At 33.4% G+C, this 18,049-nt stretch overlaps 1 protein-coding gene across 1 annotated transcript in view; it reads left to right on the top strand.

Annotated features, from left to right (window-relative positions):
- The window catches only part of LOC145725764 (lachesin-like), a 145,012-nt gene that overhangs the window by 58,497 nt on the left and 68,466 nt on the right, over positions 1–18,049 (top strand). The gene's annotated exons all lie outside the window — the stretch shown is intronic.

Here is an 18,049-nt window from a genome sequence, read left to right as displayed (position 1 = left end):
GGGTTTCTTGCCCCCGTTTTCATAATTAATCCTGTCCACTTGAATTCTCTTACAATTTTTTTTTTAGAAAATTTTACGCACTAGCTTAGTAAATTTTGCAGCAGGAAAGTTGTTAAAAAGGGCAAGTTGTGTAATAAAATGCGGGATCTGAATAAATTTTCGAAAAACAGCCCCTATTAAAATTCATGGGAAATAATTTACGTCGGCTTTCTAAGCCTCAGCTTTCCAGTCATTAAACGGCTTTATAATCAAATTTCGACGTAAAACGAAAAGTTTAACGTCCTTTGGATTTAGTTTGGGCTTTTACCAAGTGTCCGCCATTAAAAGTTGATCTTCCCTCTACGAAACAAAAATGACTGGGGTTTATTATCAAATAATCCATAAAAGCAATGCAATATCTAAATGGAAAAAGGGTTAATGGGGCCCAAACTTTCGTAGTTTACATTTTAAATTGCTCCACTCAGCAACACTTAATTAGTTTTTGCGTTTTGTTTTACTTTTAATTCGCTTATGTTTCGAGCTTGTTTAATTGCAAATTCCTGCTAGTTTCGAATAATAATGACTGACCATAAGTTCGTACTCGATTTTCATACCTTTAAATAGTTGTAATTTTACTTTTTCCAGTCCCAAGGACAGTGACGAAATAATTGTCGTTCCTTCTCTATTACTTGTGTACTAAGTGAGATAAAAATTTCACGTATGTTCTCTACAAGTCCGTTTGTTGACAGTTTTTTCGAATTTTCTGTAGTTTTAATTTGCGGAGTCGTATTTGCAATTTTGATATTTTCGGTAAAATTATAGTTTAATTAAGTGCGAACAGCAGCTCAGGTTTGGATTAATCGAATATTTTCAGGTGGAAAAAAAAGTGAAAAAACCTCTGTTATCCTTAAAATCCCTTTTCAAAGTAAATAATTATATTATTTTCATTATATTATCTTTACAATGCATTAATAAACCTTAAAAACATATTTTGATGCCATGTTGTCAAATGCTTTAGTTATAATTTTGTAGGGACTGATCCACTTTATCCACCGGTTATACCGAAAGTGGATATCAACTCGTTTATTTTAAATAAAACACCCGGTATATTGTTTTTTTTTTGGATTCTACGACAAATGTATTATGTCACATACTTATCTGTATTCATTTCTGAGATATTTACGATTATATGTGAAATTTGACATTTACAATACCTAAACTAATTGTAATTTTCACAATAAAATTTGGCAAAAGTGCCGAAGTCGGTCACGTGACCTCAAAAACTAACCACGATTGAAACTATCTTAGAAACAGTCACATGACCACAAGAATTAAATTTTAAATGTTAAAAATCTGTGTTAGGTTAGGTTAGGTTAGGTTAGGTTTAGTTATCTTAGTATATTTTTTAACGACGGTTTAGAGTGGTCACGTGACTTTGACAACTAGCAAAATTTGACTGTGAGAAGTTGGCTAAATTGTCGGTCACGTGACTTCAAAAACTAACCACGATTGAAACAGAAGAACTGAATTTTTATTTTAAAATTTGCATATTAAAAATCTGTGTTAGGTTAGGTTAGTCAGTCACAGTCAAGTGATTTCGTTCAGCTGACATAATTGATAATGGCAGTTGGGACAGTGGTCACATGACCGCACAATTCCACGGACAACTGGAAAAACTGGAAATTTGGCGGTTGAAAATCACGTCACGTGACCCCAGGCATATAGAAACTGTTAAAATTTAAAAGGCGCGTACTTCGCTATTTTAGTTTTGCTTGAATAACGTTAAAGTAGGCGGTGCATGTGTTTGACATTTTAAAGGCCGCAAATTTGACGTCACTATGACATAATTGAAAAAAATACCATGACCAATTGTCAAATTACGTCATCGTGACGTCAAATTCGCCCTGCACGTTTGACGGAAGGAATAATGTTTTTAGTGGAAATGTCAAATAAATGAGTTATTTAAGCAGAAATACAGGATTGACTAAATTTGACACTTTTTATTTTAGCACCATTAACTAGACTATTTTGAGTGCAATAAAATTATTTTAAAGTAACAAAATAAAGCAAACATTACTATAGGAAACCTCATGTTTACGTTTCTCGAATTACTTGGGTGAAAGGTGAGATTTTCAGGCTTCCCCACCGTTTAACCTTAAGACGTAATTTGAGTCCTTTAAGGTGATTATATAAAAGACGCATTTAACCCGGATTTGGAAATGTTAATTTAATTGAAGCGGAGTGCCGGATGCGGAAGTTACCCCATTTTTTTTAATAGCTCTTTTCTTTGTTATCCTTTTAAGTGTCTGTCTGCATCGGAGTGCAGTCGACTTTTAAAGGGAGAACGTTTCCGAAATAGAATTCTTAAGCACGAATCCGGCCATTACGCTTGTTTTTGCCATTGAAGTTGACATTTTTACACTTTTCTTCACTAGAACGGTCACTACGTTTATCTTCGTTATGTTTTGTTAAATCTCTGGTTTTATTTAACCACGCTGCAATAAGTCACGTCTTAATGCAAATTTTACACTCGAAAAATCGGTTTGTTTTACTTTTCTCAAAGAATAGTAATAACGTCACCTGCAAATCGTGCCTCAAATTGAAAATTCCATTTTGAAAGTTTCGTCACGTAGAATATATGCAACCCTGAGGACACGACGCAGAGCTCTAACGTACGTACGTAGAAAACGCAAGCCCGACAGGTATTTTTATTATATTTCGGCTAAACATTGAGCCAGTAATTGAGTTAGAGGCCTAAACAAGTCTAGCAAAAGACTTTTCGAGGACCCAAAAACACAAAAACTCGCTCTCGGTGCCGCAGTCAAGTCACGTCGGGTGTTTTCGACTGGGACGTCACGCCCGAAGGACCTTGTAAATTATATAGGGCGACCGAATAAAGGGATAATAAAACACTTTCTTTTTGCCGCATTAGTTTTTCGCCGCCCTAATATCCCACAGGACAAGACATTTTTTACTAAGGCACTAAATCCTTTTGTTGTTTATTATTATTTTTTATGACTGAAATTTGATTTAAATTTTTGTTGGCTGTTAAGACCTAGATACAGTCAATTTATGCTAGCAGGCATTTGATTTTAAGAATAAAAATTTCTTATAAACATTAGTATGTACTGCCGGCGTAGAAAGGCTATTTATTTCATATCCTAGGCGGTAAAAAAATAATGTCCAGAACTTGATCCAAGCGTTGTATTTAGAAAAAAGCAGATGAAATTAATGCAACACTTACTTTGCTTTGATTGGCTTGTCAGGCTTGGCTCTGCAATACAATCCTTTCATGTTCTTATTCTGAAATACAGTTTTCTTGAAGGTGTCAGGGCTAAATTTGTGATCAAATTCAAAATCAACAAACGGACTGACACAAAAAGACAAAAACTGATTGACACAACACGGCTAATACGATGATAACAACACGAAGCTATTTCCAAAGTTGTCTAACAGAGGGCGTATCATGGCTGTCTAGCGTCATCTGTCGATTACGGTTACGCGCTCCGAATTTACGCGGAACGCGGTTCTTGAAAATAGGCTTTCAAAAATGTTATCGGCCATTTGCTCTGGTTTTCTGGCTTTAAATCTCCGTTGTTCTATGAGAATGATATTTTTTCAGTAACCGTTATATATGTATATTTACCAGTCCGTATTAATCGGTTAACCTGGCTAGGAAACGATACACATCCTATGTTTACCTTATTACGCTGTCACTGTGTCATCTGTCAAAAATGTCGTGATGTTCATGGCACACTAATTCAAAATTCATATTGTCAAATAAAGTTTCAGTGAAGCCGTAAAGCGACCTAAATCGCCGAAATGAGTGATAGTGATAAAATAAGTTCTACACCACCTGCTTTAGCAGCAATAATTTGATTCCTGGCAAGTCCCGCGAAATGTATGAACGAGCGTACAATAAATTCACCACTTGGGCCAGAGAACACCAAGCGGTCAATTTTACCGAAAATGTTGTAGGTATTGGCCTATTTTGCCCATTTAAGTAAATCATTGAAGAGTTCGACAATGTGGGCGCAATATTCCATGCTTAAAGCTGAGCTAAATATTAAAGACAGTATACATATTCTATCGTATAAGCGAAAAAGTGAAAACTATGCAGCTAAAAAGTCTAAAACTTTCACCAAGACAAGGTAAGATCCGAAACAAAAATGAATTTATGATTTTTTTTAATACCTAAATTCAACATTTTTAGGTTGTTTTAATATACGGCATATCAGGGGCATGTCGATGTAATGAACTGGTAAACTTGAGAATTCAAGATATTGAATACATGGAAAAATTAATTCTGACCCAGAACATTTACAATTGTTGGAGAATTATACATAAATATTTGTAAAAAATCTTCGTCCAGATGTTATTGATACAGATCGTTTTTTCATTAGGTAAATATCAAAATGGAGTTTGCCACAGAGTTGTAATGGGTATTCACAAAATCTCAAGTATTCCCAAGGAAATAGCGTTGTTTTTGAAATTGGCTGATGTCAAAGAATATACTTTTCACTGCCTTCGCCGAACCTCTGCAACTCTTCTTGTAGATAATGGTGGAGACATTTTTTTATTGAAAAGACACGGTGGTTGGAGGTCTACAACTGTAGCAGCAGGCTACATTGACGATTCTTTAAGAAATAAAAATGACACAGCAATGAAAATTCTGGATGTAAATGATTGTAATTTAATACCAATGGAGAACAATACCACAGATGATATCAGAGAACCAGTAATTTCAATAAATCCACAACAACAACCTACTTTAAATGTAGACCATGAAGTAAAGGGGCAGGAATTTCATTTATAGCAGAATTGTAAATTTGAAAATTGTTCATTTAAACTGACGGTTCATAGTTCGAATACCGACAAAGAAAATGTGTAGATTATTAGTTACATTTTTCTATTAATTGATATTTTAATCAATTCCGAGTTCAGCACAATAATCGCCTCTTTCTACGCCTAATAACATACATAATATAGTATTTTTTAGCGGTACAAATTTTTTTTAACACTGCTTGTACAGTTTTTAAAGTAATGTTATCAAATTTTGTTCATAAACAATCAATTTTCTCCTCTAATTTGGAAACTATATTGCTCCTAGCATTTTTGTCAAAAGTGCAAGAGTTTTCTAGAAATTTAGACTTTTTTCTTTGGTAAAACATAATAGTTTTCTCACTCAACCTGTAAAAAAAGTCAGTTTATATAAGAACGACCCTGGCATTCGATAGATATACTTAAATAAGCTGATCTTCTATCGAATGCCAGAGTTCTGCTAGTATAAACTGACTCACCCTGTATATGACTTCATTTTACTTAAACATAGTGTTTTTAAATAAGTTTTATATGTAATACAAAATAATAATAATTATAATAGGCGTTTAAGTTACAAGGAACTAGCAAATTAAACCTTTCTAAAACTTCATTTGCTTGTTAAAATATTATAATAATGATTTATTTGCAAAAATTTGTTACGCTTTCAATAAAGTTTAGAGCCATTAACACCGTACAGCGAGCCGTACAGGGTGAAAAAAATATTAAAATAATTTCCAAACGTACATCAAATTGCTACTTAAATAGCTTTATTTAAAAAAATCATATTGCGGTTAGATAACAGTACAAGTACAAGGTGTTATAACCGTTTTACTAATGTAAAAACACTTTTTGAAACATTTAGGTCAATATGTCCACCTGTAGAGGCTTCTGGCATTTTCAAAAAAATGTCTCTTGAGGAATCTGTCAAATTTAAAAAACATATACTTATAAAGGCTTCTGGCATGTCAAAGATAATTTGAGAGGCATCTGACAGTGGTAAAAAATTTTTGGGAGGGCTATGACTCTTTTAGCGGCTTCTGGCAGTTTTAAATCACTTTCAGAAGATATTAAAACACTTGTAGATATCCCTGATTCATCATTACTAAATTGTTTCTTGAAACTTCTGGCAACTTATATAAGGATTTCAGACCCTTATCAAGGCTTCTTTCATGTCAAAATTGATTTTAAAGGAATCCCACAATTTTAAAAAAATCTTGAAAAAGTGTGACACTTGTCGAAGTTTTGGTAGTTTTAACCAATTTTGGAAAACATTAAGTCACTTGTAGGGAACTCTGGAATTTCCAAATTGTCTTTTAAAGCTTCTATCAAATTTAAAACAGTTTGCAAGGCTCTAAGTTGCTTGTAAGGACTTCTTGCATGCCAAAATTGATTTGAAAAGCGTCTGACAGATATAGGTTTCAAACGAGGGTTCTAGAAGAACTGTATTTTTGGACGAGCTGCCAGAAAATTCAAATAGAGCCCGAATACCAAAAGACAGGAGTAAAACGAAGAAGGTCACATCAAAGTTGTAGAGGAAGAACCTTCAGACAACACATTATAACAAAGAATCAAAAATAAGCTGGTTTTAGCTTGCTGCTTAAACTACGAGCAGTGCTGTGATTTTCATGTTCATGTTGACATTGAAAATCATCCACTAAACTAAACGAAAAACTTTATGCGTTTTCATTAAATGTGCCCGTAAACAATTTGGGTCTCGAGGGCACTCAAATTATAAATCCATTTGTAGGTAATTAATATTTTCCAGGTTGGCTCTCTAATAGAATATAATAGAAAATAACGATCCGACTAACGCAAAACTACGCGGAAGCGCATCCAGTGGCGTTTTCCGCCTAATTGTAATTGAAATGTTTTCAGTTCGGCTCTAATTTAATTAAATTTACCCGATGAACTGTTAAAAACGTGCAATATCGATGACAGTTTTTCGCTTTTTCGAAATATTTATCGGCGCCCCTCGAGCGATTCGATAAATTAATAAAAAATCGTGTATATAATTTTTGTTGCGTGAAAAAAGGACATACAATTTGGGAGGTTATTACTTTGAGCTTTCAACGTAATTCGAGTCACGTACACGAGAAATGAAGTTGTTTTTTTAAATGTCTGCACACTTTGGTTGGTATTAAAGTAACGTGATTTTAATTATAGTACTTGTTACTGTTATATGCGCGTTAATTTTGTAGTATCAACAATCGATCAAAAAAAATTTAGAATTCAAATTGGAGGATTTGCGAAACCGAAATGGAGCGGCAACAATCAAAATCCCCCCTTGTTCGGAAAAGTGATCTTACTTAATACCGCGACAAAAGTACATATTTATTCAGTCCCTGGGGGGAAATTCTTTCTCCCCTCCTTCACTCCTACCTATACCGTCGCTTTTCAGCAAACACAACAAATACACGAAATAATCCCCCCCCCCTCCTTTCCTTTTTGTTGGTCGCATTTTTGAGGATTTATCGTCCGTTTTATTCAACCCACTCCGCGGCAATACATCAACACGTCGTTGTTTTGTCTTTCCACAAAAGGGGGAAAAGGTAGTCGGATGAGGTGGGACATTTTTAGCGTTTACCAAGGAATTTTAAGGTTCAGACAGACGTAGATTGATTACAAAGTAGTTATCATAACTTAGTAAATTATGTAACAATGTAACAATTTCCGGTTTTTATGTCTCGAGTGTCAAAATAAATAATACAAGTCGTGAGGGGTCGTAAAATCGATGAAAGATTTTATGACGTTCGCTGCTGTCGTCTCGTAAGTAGGGAAACGGCGTTTACGATCTTAAAAATAATGTCGGAAGACGGGCTAAACCAGCAACAATAATTTTTCAAAAGCCTTTATAACTGTAATATTTAATTTACGTTTATTTACGTAGGAAAGTTGAAGTTATACAATAAAAAACACATAAACGAGTTGTAAAATTATTAAAGTGATTTGTATTAGTGTCTCAAGATTAAAAACCTTGCAAAAGAACAGACAAGATTCTCAAAAATTTGCTTTGTTCTGATGTTTGCATTGAAAATTTATTGCGCAAGACAATACAAGGCCAACCCTAGGTTAAAAGAGAGAAAATTTGTTTTTTTTTAAATACAAGATCAAAACCAATTATACAATATAGCAGCATCAATTTGATAGCATCATTTTGTTGTAATTTCAATAAAACATCCACTCTTTTAATTAGTCTGTCGCAAACTGTGTTTTTGTATAAAAAACAACTATTTATAAAAATTGCAATCGAACTGTGCTTAAGTTGTTTCAAACAACACTTCTTCCTAAATAATAATTCTACATAATTTGTAAAGGTATGATTGCCAGTTTTTCATTTTTTTTTTTTTTTCATTTACTGAACTGACTTCAACCTGATTTATACACCAAATGGTAGGGTAGGTAGGGTTAGGTTAGGTAGTTAGGTGAAGTAGGTTAGTACCTTTTTTTAAAAAACTTTTATTATTTTTACAACAATTTGCAAAAGTGTCAAAAAGTAACAATTCTCTTTGAATCATTTGGCTGCAACTGAAATTAGTGAAACACAGTTGTTTCAATAATTTAAGTACTATAGGCAGGTTTAATTTTGACAGTTGTAGACTGAACCTAGAACTATCACTGTAATGTATTTGACAGCTGTCACTAGGCTGCAAACGAAAATATTGAAATTTGCAGTTGTTTCCACAGAAATATCATTATTTTAAGCACTATAGTCAGATTTTAATCACTGATTTAGAATTATCACTGTACTAACTTTGATAGCTTTCACTATTCTGCAACTAAAAATTCTTAAAGTGTCATGTACTTTCAAAGAAATATCAAAATATTTAGACGTCAGATCAATTTGGAATATCTTGCTGTTAGAGGGCCTCAAATTTAATCAAAGTTTATTGTCTAATTTTTCTTGAACTGTTTGTGACTAAAACTCATCATTTTAACTGACTTTTTGTGCACCTTTCCATTAAATCACAAATACCACACTTTAAAACATGTAAACTATAAACATATCATATGATAGCAGATAGCCAGTGAATTGGGGTATCACGTGACATTGAACAGACCTCGCTAAGCCTTTCCGTTTGGTCGCTAGAGGGCGTCAAAATTAAATTTTTTTTTTTTTTCGTATAATCTTCAAAAGAAATTTTTAGAATAGTTGTGTAAACCTTGAGACAGTACAACAAACTAGTATTTCCTACAACATTCATTGATCACTTTGTAATACACATTTAGCATACAAATTCGAAATTAAACATTTAAAACGTGGTCACGTGGGCGGCCATTTTGCAATAAAAAATCGCTTTAAACAAATGCGTATTTTTTTAGAAGCAAAGTAAATCTCATTTTGCTTCTTTTTTCCTATTCTCGATTCTTACGACAAAACCCATTAAAATTGTGGTTTTTCGCTAAATTTTACTTGTCCTAAATGACAGTTGAAGGGCAACCCTAACTGTCAAAATGCTGTTCATTAAGCTATAAAACTACAAACATTTTAGTTTCTAATCTAAGTTCTGGTTCAGCCAATTTTGACATAAATGACAGTTGTTGGGTGATCCTGGATCACTTCTTGGATAGTTTCCTTCCTGACAACTGTAAAAATACTGTCCATAAAGCTGTAGATGTTTTAAATTTACCAAATTTGAACCATAATGATATTAGTTGTTTTGTTTGTAATTACAGCATTTTGGAATCGAAGGAAAATGACAAATTTAAACCTTCTAAAGATGACTTACAACAATCTGCAGATATCAAAAACGTAAAAACACTCTTTGAAAAAATTCGTTTTTTAAAGATCTCAAATTTGAATGCTTTGCCGGCCATCTTGTGTAAACCAAAAAATGATGGCCATCCACTGCCATTTTTCCAAAACTAATATGGCGTCGCCCAAGTGTTTTACAAAGTTGAACCAATACTTCCCATACCTTTAGAATGTCATCAGAACAGACAATATAACGCTTTTGTTTCTAAGTTACCATAAAAATGATTTTTATGGTAATTTTAAATTTAATGTGTTCTGATCATCCAACAAAATCACTATACATACCATATTTTAATTTTTGTATTTAATAAAGTTTACACTGATTAGAAAATGACGGATTTGTTCAATTCAAAATTAACGCCTTTTTTAACCTGCTTAACTCTATGATTGGCTGAATCTTATTTTAATTCGGCTGTAATAAACCAACAATTTTGGTAATCATAATATTTTGCTGATAATAAACAAACAAAAACCGCTTGTGTAATCATAATTAATGAACACGGAACTGGCAAAATTTACTAGACCAGATGCAAGACCGTCTGTACGTAATCCAATTTGTTCTCGCCTTAATTTTATTCTTTGTCTACCAACGTAATGAATTTTAATTTTTAATTCTGTCCTTGTACTCTCGGGAAAATTCGATTCAGCCTCTATAAAAATTTAAAGCAGACATTGTAACTTTTAATTTAGAACTTTGCCTTGATTGAATGTCCAATCTAGGGGAAGTTGATTTAAAATAAATCAACTGACCCACTAAGATAATAAAAGTTCATTTTCTTCGTGTGATTTTGCGTCGGTTTTAAACCTTAAATCACTCAATTATGACTGGGTATTTGCATTTTTGTTTCTTTTTTTTAATAAACTTGTGTAAACTGGGCCGATGCCAGATTAAGCGGTCACGACACAGAGAAATTAGTATGATAGTCTTTTCAACGATTTTAGTGAATCGATAGATATACGTGGGATTTGCAAGATAAAGTAAACAGTTTACACGATTGCGGCCACAAAATGGTACACGAAACGGACAAACCACTTTCGTTATTGGATAAATATAAGCAGGGAGCTATTCCGGATTGGATTTACATATTTAATCAAGATTCAATGGAACAAACAATACTGTTTCAGTTTAAAACCAAATAAATAATAACAACTAAGGATAGAAGAAAAGTGATTAATTTTGTGAGTTAAATTATATTGAAGTAGAGTAATTAAGGTTTTTTTTTTTTGGAGTGAAAATGGGTTAATGCGACCACTAAATTGTTTAGGCAATCATAATATGAGGGTCATAGATAATCCCTGGGGACGTAATTGCTTAACCTCAAATATGTTTGCTATATACGGTTACGAGCTGTGGATATTGCAGAATATTATGAATAGACAAGGACGAGCAGTCAGGGAATTGCTTTAGTAATAACGTGTGTTTCATACTTTATCAAATTGTAACTGGTAAAACCGCTTTAATAGTAATTTTCTGTCAGAAGTTTTATTCGGATGTTATCGACTGTATTAATATATAAATCGTTTAGTAGGCACTAACTCAAAATAACTACTGTAGGTAGTTATTAAGGGTAATGCCTTACAAAGGCTCTGGTCATAAATTACCAAATACTGAAAAAGCGGGTATTTGTCAGAAACGTTTTATATTTTATTCTTTAAAACATTTAATATTCCTACTAAATTAGTGTAGTGTCACAAATTGTGCTAACTAAAATAAAAAACTTGATTGTTTTTGCTTGAGAGAGCAAAGAAAACACTTTACGTTTTAGTAGTGCATAGTATTTAGAAGCTTTGATATCCAGAATGGTTCGGGTGGGTCCAGCCAATTTTTAATAACTAGTATTTGACACTTAAAAAGTGATATTGAAAGTTTTAGGATAATCGCAGATGTCTCTGGCAATAGTCGGGAGGTTTTTGTATAAAACAAATCAATAAGTTCACTCTGTAATGCTGAAGAAAATAATTGAGAAAAATTATTAAAACGTTTTAAACGAGGACCTATTACAACACCTCATCATAAAGAGAATACTTAAGAATTCTCGTTGAGTCGACCCATTTCCTACGTAAATCGACTCTTACCTGATTTAAATACTTCCTTAAAACTGTGATAAATTCTATTTCGTCGAATCCAAACTGAAAAATTCCTCTGAAGCCGAATTAATGATCCCCGCACTCGAGTTGAATCAATAGGCGAGGCGAAAACGACTCTTTCTTACAGATTGGCGTTTTTTTTTATATTATTTCCACTAAGTTCGTGTTTATTTTGCGACTTGCAATTATTCAGCAAAGAATAACATAAAACTCAGTGTATTCATTCAGGATTGGTTGAGATGTCAAGTACAAACCGACAAAATTGCTTTTGTAAGTGTTCAATCAGCATTTCAATTCAATACAAAGACACGTTTCGAACAGGCCGCAATAAAAGGATTTATCCGTCCGAAAAGCATTTCTGAAAGGAAATCCCTAAATTTTTACTGGCAAAAAATTTGAATGTCTTCACCATCATAAAGCCGAGGGTAGATTTCAGGACAGGATATAGAAAAAAAACCGTTTGTTTTTCTTTAAAAAGGGACGATTTTAAAGGAATAAAGTAACTGTTTCTGGATCGATCCAAAATAACGTTTTTTAGCTTTAAACTAGCTGCTATGGTGATTATATTACGCAAGATGGCGGTCAAACGACATTTTGTTTAATCTGACGGTCGGAGAATTTTGACAAGATGGCGGTCGGATGCCCATTTGTGTGCATCATTAATTGGTTTACACAAGATGGCTGAAAAGGCATTCAAATTTGAAATCTTTAAAAAACACTGAAGAGACAGCTGGTTCATTCACAGGGCAGCTATAAGGGTAAAACACGAAATAGGACTGGTTCTATTTTCATCCAACTTGTTTGACCAAACTTGCTGTTTTGTCTGTTGGAAACGTTTAAAAACGAAAAAAGTCCCTATCTTAATGGGTTTTGCCATAAAAACTGAGAATAATTTGAAGCAAAACTAATCCAAAATGACATCTTAATTGTTACTAAACCAATTAAAAAACTACGCATTTTTTCAAAGAGTATTTTCACGTTTTTGATATCTGCAGATTGTTTGTAATTCATCTTTAGAAGGGTTAAATATGTTATTTTCCCTCGATCCCAAATAACTGCAATTACAACAAAAACAACAAATATCATTATGGTTCGAATTTGCTAAATTTAAAACATCTACAGCTTCATGGACAGTATTTTTACAGTTGTCAGGAAGGAAACTGTCCAAGAAGTGATCCAGAGTCACCCATCAACTGTCATTTATGTCAAAAGTGGCTGAACCAAAACTTGAATTAGAAACTAAAGTTTTTCCGCATTGCGGCAATGTTTGTAGCTTTATAGCTTAATGGACAGCATTTTGACAGTTGTCAAGAAGAGAAATATTCCAAAATTGAACCAGGGTTACCCTTCAACTGTCATTTAGGACAATTTAGCAAAAAACCACTATTTTAAAGGGTTTTGTCATAATAATCGAGAATAATTTGAAGCAAAAATGGAGCAAAATGACATTTTCTTTGCTTCTAAGAAATTACGCATTTTTTCAAAGAGGATTTTTACTTTTTGACACATCTGCAAATTGTTGTAAAAATAACCTAACCTAACCTACCATTTGGTGTATAAATCATCTTAGAAGTCAGTTCAGTAAATAAAAAATATGAGAAAGTGGCAATCATACCTTGACAAATTATGTAGAATCATTATTTAGGAATGAGCGTTGTTTGAAATAAATTAAGCATAGTTCGGTTGGCAATTTCTATAAACACAGTTGTTTTTAATACAAAAACACAGTTTTTCACATTTTTAACGGAATAAAGTAACTGGTTCTGGATCGATCCAGGGCAGGATTTCAAGCGCACACACACACAAGCCCATCAAAGGCTGTGAAATACATTATGAATCATCTGACAACCTCATTACCTTCGGTTATGTCCCTATATTGAGGTCGTAAGATGAACCCGAACAAAAAAGCACGCCCATCATTTTCGCTGTACAAAAATGTCAAAGACGACGTTTTATGGTGTGTTATTGGCCACTTTACGGCCCATTTGACGCATCAGCCCCATTGACGTAATAAAGTATGGATATTTAAATGAACTTCCGCAACGATCGTGAATCGAAACGGCAGTTAAACAGCAGGAAGCACGATACTCACATATTTATATTCAGATATATGATGTTCTGTAGGTTGGAGTGTAAATTGCATAATTAGTAGTCGATTTTGGTTTATATTTTACTGTTAAAGTCACTAGCAAATTTCACAAATATGTTTTTAAATTGTGGCCTCTAAGAAGGTGCTTAAAAACTGCCGGAATATTTTGGTTAGTTCTTCCAAAAATTGTCAGAAGGTGCTATAACACTATTCTGAACCCAGGGATGGGCAATTCCATGAATTCAATTAGTAATACAAGTAGATAATGTAAGAAAAGGTCGCTAATATGTTTTTATTGAGGCAAAATTATCTGAGGTCGTAGATAAATTTCTTAACCTAATTGTTTGTCCTTTTCCGATAATTTAATATTTTAAAATGCTTTTTTTGTGCCTAACCTAATTTAAGATAGCTATTTCCTACATTTTTTAAAGGTTTAAAGTGTTAATTTCACCTAATTTAAGGTCCTTTAGTATATGGAATTACAGTACTGTATTGTGATTATTTCGTACATAAAAATGCAACACATGTTACGTAACAAACTTCATAATTTGGTTGTTAGAAAAGCGAAAAATCGTGGAATGAAATTTAGTTGTCGTGTACAAAATTGGACGACAGAATCATCGTGTTTGATTAAGTAGGTACGTGAGGCTATTGAAGATTCTACCAAGAGGGGTTTGAGAACATAAATACATCATAAATTTGCTGACACAATATATATTGTGGTGTTAAATCTTGACGTGGGGTGTATTTTGTTCCCGCGAAAGTGTTTCCAATTTATTACCCACCCCACGCTACGCTGTGAGGCACCAGGACATTTAAAGGTAATTTTCAATTTTTTCGGAATATCAAAAGTAACGAATTCCACTTTCCCAGCCGGGAAACAAAGCACTTTTAATACCTTTAACCTCCGGGACGAAGCCGAAAAGGGCCAGGCAGCAAAAAGGGAAAATTGCAGTAATTTAGTAATTAGGAGCTAGCCGGGTTTACTGCTAGGTATGCAGATGCTTGTGTCATGGAAAATTCGACGACAGGGTAGTTTTTCAGCTCAACTTCGTTTCGGGAGAAAATTAGCGAAAATAACATGTTACCTTTTGCTGCTGCTGACTATTGGAGTCTGATGGAATTATAAGCCTTGTGTGTTGGTAATTTACTTTCAAGCGGTTAATTCAACGAGACAATGAACATTGTCCCTGAGGCAAGTGAAACAAAACGAGGTTCTGATTAAGATTTGGCACAAAACGAATTAAACACTTTTAATTACCGAAACAAGTATTGTCAAGTATTCTGAATGCAACACTAACAACAATAAACAAATTAATTGTCATTTCGCGAACAAATCGCCGAAATACGAGAGAAGCAACAACTATTTCGGACGAATAAATCATTCCCCAAAATAATGACCGGGGAATTTGAAGCGTTTCGTGTCGCCGCTTTATAAATAAATGCAAATCCAGATTTCCGATATGACAATCATTATTTTTACGGTATTATCGTGCTCGAGTTACACGTGACCAGTAAATTCTTTACATATTTTCCATAACAATTATCATCAAAATAAATAAACAGAATGTGGCACAGATGCTTTGTTTTGTTCAACAATTAAATCGTTTAGTTTGTGTGTGTAAATATAAAATTTTGTCTAGGAAAAAACATTGACAGACTTGAACAGGATAAATGCATTATGTGGGGTCCTAAAAGGAGCCTTTTAACATTCAATCCCCGTTAGCGGTTCGTAAATAGGGCCTAGTTTTGCATAATGTACCCAAACCCCGCAATATTTTCTAATTACAGTACGGGGGCAAGATTGAAATGCAAATTGTATTGGTTTATGGATGGATGCGCCCGTCGAAACATTGATCATTATTAGCCGTGAAATTTACATGATTGACCCGAATCATAAAGTTGCATTCCTATTAATCATCAACGACCTCGTTATCACTTTGCTTTGCAACAGTCAACCTATAATATCGAATTTATCATAATCATTCGGTTATCTATCATTTGAAATTTATCTGGAGCTGTCTAAAGTGAATCTAGATGTAGGTACAAAGCGGGAATGTAGTAAAATTGCAGAAGGTTTCAGCTGTTTGTGTCCTAATTTTCTATAAAATTGCAGCTTAAGAATCAATATGGAATGGCATGTAGGATTTTCAATATTTAAGTTTAAAACCATGTAACCTGTCAGCTGTCATATAATTTGTTGCTGTTCCATTAATGTCCTTTTCTATTTAGGGTAAAGTTTCGGGTATTATAGTGTGTCGCGTCTATGACATTTACTAAAACAGGATAGAACTACACTAGTGGAGCATTTAAATTGTCAATTGAAAACAGCAAGTCCATAGGTGCAGTACTAAAAGACTAAAAAAAAAACAGTTAAATGCCCTTTGGTATAAATATGCCTAAAAAAAGTGCATAGATTTCATTAAAACGCCATTAGAAAAAGGATACAAAAAACTACAAAATGAGCCAAAACTGACCTCTCTAGCTCTTTATGTTACCGAGATATTGAATTTCAAAAAGTAGTAAAAAAGCCCTCTAATACCCCCTCATTCTTGACACACTTGACATTTTTTTTTTGAAAAATAAAACATTTTAAAGTGCTTTTTTTGTACTTATTTCACTTAATTTAATGTATTTTGGTATAAATATGCCCTTTGCTGTGCATTGGAACACTCCTGGAGCAAAATAAAAAATTTCTAAAATTGTACTTTTTGCAAAAATATCATTTTTTCAATTTTTGAATGATTAGAGTTAGTAAAAAATTTTCAATTTCAATTTTTTTTTGAAAAATTAAAAAATTTTGATTTAATCACACTTTATAATACCGGGTGTAACATTTAACTTGAGACATTTCAATATCTCGAAAAATAACCACTTTTCGAAAAAATGTTTAGTATCAAAGTTGTATTATTCCGCGGGGGAAATACATTGATGACAAAATTTGTATTCCTCTGCCCCTCCATGTGGGGGGGAAGGGGGGTAACTTTCATTTTTTAAATGGCACCCCCAATTTTTTATTGCAGATTCAGATTCTGCGGCTAAAAACATGTGTTGTCTCAAGTTAAATGTTACACCCGGTATATTAATTTTTATACTGTATAATATAATATAAAATAACTGATACAAGAAGAAGAAACCATTGCAAACCAATGCTTTTGACAAAAATATGTCATCATGTCACATGACCAAATATTCCGCTTTTTGATACAGTTATCACGTGACCAACATCCCATCTGGCAGATACATGTAAATAGTCGTTTTGCAGCTAATTTCCTGTTTTCAAAAAAAGTTTAAAATTGTGTTGTTCTATCCCGTTAACTAAAAAAGCGAAAAAAAATTGAACAAAGCTAACACTGAATTAACAAATAAACCTTTAACAAACAAAAGCGTTGCCAAAACGAAATTGGTTTGAACAGTGATAATAAATTACCGGTTAATTTTCTACTACGTGATAATAAAGATCCGATCGATTATCCTAACTGAATCGTATGTTTTTCAGGGGCTTTAAGGCTTCAAAACGAATAGCAAGTAATCGAGAGCTATTTGGTTTGTAAATGTGTTTGCTTAATCCGGGCGTACTGAGTTTCGGTCGCGCAATTTACGATATCGGTAGATTATTCCGGTCGTTTTTGTACGGTTTTTCGGTTCACAATGTTATTGAAACTAGTCGTTAAAACTGGGTGGTTTTTGTGACTCAATCGAACCGGTGTCGAACTTCTTGGCGAGGATTTCGATTGATAAATCACAATACTCGATCCGATATCCAATGTTCTCTGTCCCCTAACTGTTATTGCCTTTGTAATTGAAACTCATTTCAACAAAGACTCATGCTACTTCAATTCACAAAAATTCAGTCATTACATTAATGCTTCGCACAAAAAAAATCACTCTAAACCGATTGTTTGTGGATATTTAACTTACCAGTAACATGCTTGGATTCTGGCAAGGCAAAAACTGTCCTTAAACTCAGGACGAAGATAAATTAGTTTCTACTCTTGCCTTGTCTGCAGCAAGTTTTTATATTAAATTTGGTTTCAGGTCGGTTGAGGTAATTTTACTTTGTGACGGGTGAAATTATTTAATTTTGCAATAAAAATTATCGAAATATATTTTATTATTCAAAAATCTGCACCAGTCATTTTTATATATCCCTCGGAATATTATTGCATCCGTGTGGATGTTGGTGAAATATCAAAAGGGATGTTTGATTTATTTACGATTTATAGTCAATTCGATATTTAAATTACCATCAGTCGGAGCCATTTTTATTAAGCGAATTTGCTTTTTAATGTTGTATTTACTGCGACAGAGCTCATTAA

This window comes from Ips typographus, linkage group LG3, assembly GCF_016097725.1.
Source record: "Ips typographus isolate SLU linkage group LG3, UJ_Ityp_2.0, whole genome shotgun sequence".
NCBI lineage: Eukaryota > Metazoa > Arthropoda > Insecta > Coleoptera > Curculionidae > Ips > Ips typographus.
This window is presented reverse-complemented; position numbering and strand designations above follow the sequence as displayed.